Raw genomic sequence first — 7,500 nt, forward strand, 5'->3', positions numbered from 1 at the left:
GTGGTATTGGGAGATCTTAATGCTAAGGTTAAAAATGAACCCATATACGTAGTGGTTGGAAAATGTGGGGTTCAAGGAATAAATCGTAGTGGATAATTGATGGTAGAGATGTGTCTAGAAAGAGAGCTATCGATAGCAAATACAGTGCTTAGGAAGAAAGTCAAGCATAAGTACACATGGGAGAGGGTGGTGAATGGAAGGGTGGTAGATAGGGCCTTAATGGACTATGTAGTGGTAACCAGGAGAAGATATTTGGATGTACATGTTTTAAGGGGAGAGAGTGGTGCTTAAAGTAAACTATTTGAATGAGAAAGAAAAGAAGGAGAAGTACAAGAAGGAGCTGAGAGAAGAGTGGGAGGGGGTGAAAGATAGAGTAGAACCAGGAGTAGAGGGAGTGAAGAATAGAGTAGAACTAGGAGTGAAGGAGGAATGGGATGGTCCAAGGAGGGAGTCACATAATGTGCAAAGATGGCGTGTGAAGTAAGGAAGACGGGAGGAAATAGAAGGAAAGGTAATGAGTGGTGGGATGAGGAAGCAAAGAATCATGTAGAATAAAAGAAGCAAGCATTCACAGATTGGTTACAAAATATGACGTGAGAATCATATGAGAGGTACAAAAAATAAAGAGAAGAGAAGTAATGCATAAGATAAAGAAGGCAAAGAGGAGAGCAGATGTGAAATGGGGTAAGAGAATGACAGAAAACTTTGAAAATAATAAAAAGATGATTTGGAAAGAAATTAAGACAGGAAGAGGAGGCGAATGAAGTAGAGAAGAAAAGGGGGGGTAAGTGTGAGTGTAGTAGTTTTAGAGAGATCAGTTTATTGAGTGTAGTTGGAAAAGTTTTTAGGTGGGCTTTGGTTGAAAGAATTAGGAGAGGAACAGAGGGAGTAATTGGTGAGGAACAATGTTGTTTTAGGACAGGTAGTGGTTGCATGGATCAGATTTTTGTGGTACGACATATACGTGAGAAAGCTTTAGGAAAAGGTAAGGATGTTTTTGGATCTTTTATGGATTCGGAAAAGGCTTATGACATGATAGAGAGAAAGGCACTGTAGGAGGTATTGCAGATATATGGGATAGGAGGATAGCTGTTAAGAGCAGTCAAGAGTTTTTACGAAAGTAGTAGAGTCTGTGTTAGAATCAGAAATGGAGAGTGATTTGAGGTAAAGGTAGGACTTCGCTAGGGATGTGTTATGTCGTCTTGGCTCTTTAATTTATACATGGATGGGGTGGGGCGAGAGGTAAACGCAAGGGTAATGGGTCGGGGATTGGAGAGAGTTAAGGAAAACGGAGAAAAGTGAGAGATAAACCAGTTGTTGTTTGCTGACGACACTGCACTTGTGGCAGAATCAGAGGAGGAATTGAGGAGGTTAGTAACAGAGTTTGGGAAGGTGTGCGAAAGAAGAAAGTTGAAAATAAATGTGAGTAAAAGTAAGGTGATGAGATGTACAAAGGGAGAATGTGGCAGCAAACTGGGAGTGAGTATTAAGGGAGAGACTGGAGGAAGTGGATAGTTTTAGATACTTGGGTGCAAATGTGGTGGGGTAGGAAAGAATGGAAGTGGAGGTAGAATGCAGAAGCAGAGAAGCAAGTAAATGCCTTGGGAGATTAAAAAGTGTAATGAGAAACAGACATTTGGGAATGGATGTTAAGAGGAGAATATATAAACGAGTGATTGTGTCCCACAGTACTGTATTTGGCAGAAACATGGAGCATAAGAGAGAAAGAGAAGAGGAGTTCGAATGTGTTTGAGATGGGGTGCCTGAGAAGTATAATAGGGGTTATTAGGCAAGATAGAGTGAGAAACGAGGAGGTGAGGAGGAGAACGTGGTGGAAAGGGAGTTGAAAGATAGGGTTGATGAAAGAGTATTGGGATGGTTTGGACACGGAAAGAATGAGCGAAAAATTATTGGTAAATGAGGCGTGGGAGACAGAGGTAGATAGAGTGAACATGGGGGGCGACTAAGAATGAGATGGATGGATGGGGTAAAACTGGCATTGGGAAAGAGGGTAGTGTCTGTTGAGGAAGGACGGGAGAAGACAGAAGATAGGGGTGAATAGAGAATGGATGTGTATGGATGATGTTGTAATACATGGAAAGGAGGGGGTGTGGGATGGCGTTGTGAGGGAGTGCGTGTGAATATTAAATTGACGCAGCCCGAAGAGATTCTTATCTCTTCATTTTTTCTACATGAGGGGATGGAGAGAGGGGGTCGGCCTTGCTATGGATGTGCTATTTTGCTGCAATGCTTCTGATTCAGGGCAGTCGGCGAGATGCAGGGATGACCCATCATCCAGGAGGAGCCAAGATAACAGGGAGGAAAGGGGGTTAATGGGAGTGGAGTATGTAGGAATGGAATGGGTGGGAGTGGATTTTATGCCTTTGTTTTTTTTTGCTAACTCCCTTGTAAGTAGGAAAGAGCTCTTGGTATATGTATGTGCTTTTTTATTATTCATTTGTTCGTTTGATTTTTTTTTCTATTTACTTATCTTATGTATGAATTAAGTTATTTATCTATTTACCTATTTATTCTTTTATATGTTTATTTCCTTTACTATTCATTTATTCTTGTCTTACCACAGTTATCTTTCTTTGGCTACGAAGAGGTATCTCGACTCTAAAGGATTAATGTCTATCTTGTTTAGCCCTCTTGTTTTCTAACTCCGGATAATTCTATTAGGTATAGAAGTTTTTTTTTTTTTTTACTTAATTGTTGTTATTGCATTACTCAATAGTGAAAGAATGCAAAGAAGTCTTTTATTCTTTAGTGTGTTCAGGAATTAATTAGTCGACTTATTTATTTATCTGTTTATTCATATAGTTAATAATTAATTTTTCATATACTTATCTATTCATTTATATACTTATTTATTCATCTATTCATTTGATTATTAATCTGTTTATATATCTATTTATCTATCTATTTATTCATCTATTTATTTGTCTATCTGTTCTATTTTCTTGTGTCAAGAACCAGCCCCGAAAAATTGGTTAGAAGTGGAAAAAGTGTTCTCGATGTCCCTTCTTGCTAGAGCGAGGACAATAGCTTACCCATGAATCCATTTCCCATACATCAAAGACGCAGGGGAAAGTGCTTCGCTCAAAAAGATTTATGTGACCCACATGCCGTGCAATAACCTCTATGGCATCCTCACAAACGATAACGATAAGGAAGAATCATGTCACAAGAATAGTGTGGTATACAGCATCGTATACAAGAACTGCAGAACGAAATACGAGAAGGAAAAATGAGAATAGGTCTTGCATGAGATATGGAGGAACTCATCTCACCACCCCACTCCCACGAAGTGGGAAGTGAGAAACCTATGATAGGGGATCTGTCAGTTGCCTTTTCAGATGCCCTGTTAGTTGAAGAGAGTTTTTTTTTTTTTTTTTTTTTTTAGGACCGATACTTGGATTACCTCCCCGCCTGGCCAGGGCTTTCGGAACTACCTGTGAATGAGTTCGTCGCGGATTTAACTCGGACAAATATTAGTGAGATAAAAAATATAAACAGAGAAGGTGTTGTGGGGTGTTGGTGTCGTCTCCCTTTTTGTCATGGTGAAATACCGCGAGGAGCGAATGCTATCCTTTCTTAGCTTCTTCAATACAAGATGAAACAAGGTGTCCACGAAGCTGGGGCTCATGTCTCGAGCCAGCCTTCCACTCACTGGGAAACACATTATCTAACTCGAAAACCCTGTTTTCAGCACTGTTCTTTATGGTTATCATTTACTCATTACTTTCTTCTTTTCTTCATTTAGTCATTTCCACCTTTTTCACTTCCTAGTCGCTCCACAGGCTTTCCTATTTCCCTTGGAATTATTGCTTGGCCAGTATTGCATTACTTGTTACTTCATACCATTCTTGATAGTATTCTAATGATGAGGTAAAGAAATATGCTGAGGTACAAATAGTGAAGAATTTATAAATACTTTTTGTTTCAGTTTACAGTCAAAATATGTAATTCTAGATCTTGGAAAAACATGAAGAGGAAAATCAGGTCAAACCAGATAAACTTTGATGAAGAATTTTTTATATAAAAATGTACCCTTTAAGTTCAGCAATATGCGCCTTTATGGAAGCAAAGTTAAGTTATACTGGAATACAGAAAACAGTGGAGGAACTGCCAAATTGCAATTAAAGTTTATATAGCAAATACCAACTCCTCGCCTTTGCCAGGAAACAAAGAGATACAAAAAGCTCTCATTTTAATCAAAAGATGATAATAGCCATTACTCTGAGTTTAATGACTAGAAAACCACACTCTAAAGAGGCTGGCAATGGTTCTTTGGTGCGTTCAGAGAGAGATCTGGGAAGAAAACATTTTTTGTTGTTTGCATCATATTAGCATAGGGCTGTTTCTGTGTTACCGAGTTTTAATGGTAGACTATTAATCCCCAGTTATGAGCTCTCCATTATATAAAAAGATTCAAAGAATATACATCTAAAATTGATAGAAAGATCTTGAGCACGGTGTGGGGATCGAGTGTCGGCCCCTCGAAGCTGCATTTCCAGGTGAACGTTAAGGTATTGAAATTCATACCAGGAAGACGATTCTCTCTGATGTCCATCTTGAATGACTACCACTTGGAGATAACCACCATTGGTTCCATAAAAAAGACAAGAGTTTCATAGATACTGGATATGATAAAGAACAACATTTATTCATAAGAGGCTCCAGGTATTAATTTTTCCGACATTTAATCTTAATGTATACAATATTCGTAATATTATCTATTGGATTAGTCGGGTTAAGAATGTCTTGTCAGGTGTTTCATTTCAACTCTGGAAAGGATCTGTCACACTCCTAAGAACGCAGACCATAATAGCGCCCATCTCCGTGCTTATTTGCCTAGGTAGTACCTGTAACCATTTATAGCTGCCATAAGGTGATTTTATTCAACCAAGGAGATCTCGATAGGCCCCTTGAGTTGCTACTTTTTTTTTCATAGCAGACGATTTCATTCAACCAAAGGAAACACCACTTACAGCAAAATTTTTATTTTTCTAACCATACTATCTTTAGCCAAGTCCATTGGAAATGTGCTAAGGAAAGAAGTAATTTATTTCCTATCAAGAATAGAAGCATAGAAAGCGCAGATAAGCAGTACCTCCTACCTCTTATAAAATATCCATTGTGAAAGAAGAAATTTATATTCAATTGCTCTTCTAGAAAGAAATTAGTAAGCAAATAAAAATGTTTAGGAATTATAGGTATGGATGGTTTCTTGTAACTCCACCATTTTCTATTTTCCATTCCTTTTTCTAAATATTTTAAAAATCAAAGTAGCGTATGAGTAGTTTTAGAAAGTGATACAAGGTCATTGATTTCAATCTATTTATTAATTATTATTAATTTTACTAACATGAATTAAGTTGATCTTCCTTTTTCTAAATGTGCATAAAAAGTATTTTCAACTAATATTAATTGCTTTATAATTAATCACTTGAAGAATACATTACAGAGGCCGTCACATTATCTTGTGTTCGGATAGCCAGAGTAACTGATTGTCACATGTAGCCATTAGGAATCGACGGTTGCAAGGCCACGATATTTTTTTTTCTATACAACCTAAGACCACTGCGTTAATTGCTCTTAATCTTTTTAACATCTCTCTGGATCAAGTGTTTATACAGTTTTCAGCAGCTTCTAAACATAATTTTGATTTTAAGTTTGTATGGAAAGTCTTCTCGGGGGTAAATTTCTCCTTTTTCACCTCTTTGATACGATGACACTCTTTGTAGATAACGTTCTGGATAATACCGAGCGATTCTCTCTAGTTGAGGGCAATAACTGGTGCTCAAAGGCCAGAGAGGATCTCAATTAGTGCCGATTATATAATGATTCTGTTCCTCGTATTATCGAGCTAAATGAGAAAGAAATTTCATGATGAAAGTGATAAAATCGCATACTGTCTGGTATTTTATCTATTTATCTATTTTTCTTGGAGGGGTGTGCGTTCATGTCTATCAACTGATTAAAGTCACTTACCCTCATCCAAAAACAAATGAATAAAAGATATGCAACCGATATGAAGGTAAAGTTGAGACAATTTAGCTCTTTGATGTCTTCAGATTTGTTCCTCAGAGCTAGATGGAACTGTCTATCGCCAGCAGGAACAAAATTTTACTTCAGTGGGGATACTACTACTTCAACAAATAGTCACGTTAATTTGATTGAGTTAGTTTCATCAAACTTCCTGAAACTCGCCCTGGAACCGATATATGAGTATTGAGCTATTCACAACGTGATTTATAAAACATTTAGCCAGATGAAAGTGTGTGTGTGTGTGTGTGTGTGTGTGTGTGTGTGTGTGTGTGTGTGTGTGTGTGTGTGTGTGTGTGTGTGTGTGTGTGTGTGTGTGTGTGTGTGTGTGTGTGTGTGTGTGTGTGTGTGTGTGTGTATGCATGTGTGTGTGCGTGTGTGCGTGTGTGTGTCTGTGTGTGTGTGTGTGTGTGTGTGTGTGTGTGTGTGTGTGTGTGTGTGTGTGTGTGTGTTTGTGCGTGTGTGCGTGTGCGTGTGTGTGTGTGTGTGTGTGTGTGTGTGTGTGTGTGTGTGTGTGTGTGTGTGTGTGTGTGTGTGTGTGTGTGTGTGTGTGTGTTTGTGTGTGTGTGATTTGTGTGTGTGTATATGTTTGTGTGTGTGTTTTGTGTGTGTGTATATGTTTGTGTGTCTGTGTGTGTGTGTGTGTGTGTGTGTGTGTGTGTGTGTGTGTGTGTGTGTGTGTGTGTGTGTGTGTGTGTGTTTTGTGTGTCTGTGTATGTGTGTTTGTGTATGTGTCTATGTGTGTTTCTGTATATATGTTTGTGTATGTGTATGTTTGTGATTCACAACTGTCATGCATCACGTGTTGGATTCCTGATCAACGGCTATTACCCTCCCATCCAAGAGTTCAAGTCTTATATAGGGTCCGAATTATTGGCAATGATATGTTCTTGCACACACCCAACGACTTACCCACCAGAACCAGAGTGCCGGCTTGCAGTGTTGTGATATTTTTCATTCCTAAAAAGTGACTCAAACTCAGACCGCTGAGTTAGTGGTCGAGTGTGGTACCACTTCACCAGGAAGTCGCGCGTGCGTGTGTGTGTGTATTTACCTAGTTCTACCTTATGGGAAAGGGAGCTATGCTCGTGGTGTCCCATCTTTGTATCTCGTAGTGTCTATTTTGCTCTTAAATTCGTGGATAGTTTTTGCACATACTATTGTTTTATACAGTTTGTTCCAGATATTCATCACTGTGTGGATTTTTTTTTTCAGGTCTCTTCTATAACTAAACCTTGTTGAGTTTCTTTTCGTGTCCCCTTGTATTTGTCTTATCCCAGTTTTAAGTCCTCTCTATCAAATATTTCCGTGCCTTTTATGATTCTGTAAGTGGTGAGCAGGTCGCCTATTTCTCTTCTTTGTTCCAAAGTCGGTAATTTCAAATCAGTCAGTCTCTCGTATGACCGGTTTGAAAATGTTGGGGCCATTTTCGTGGCTGCTCTCTGGATT

The sequence above is a fragment of the Oratosquilla oratoria genome, chromosome 30 (genome assembly GCF_046742065.1).
Source record: "Oratosquilla oratoria isolate Oo_2021 chromosome 30, ASM4674206v1, whole genome shotgun sequence".
Classification (NCBI taxonomy): Eukaryota; Metazoa; Arthropoda; class Malacostraca; order Stomatopoda; family Squillidae; genus Oratosquilla; species Oratosquilla oratoria.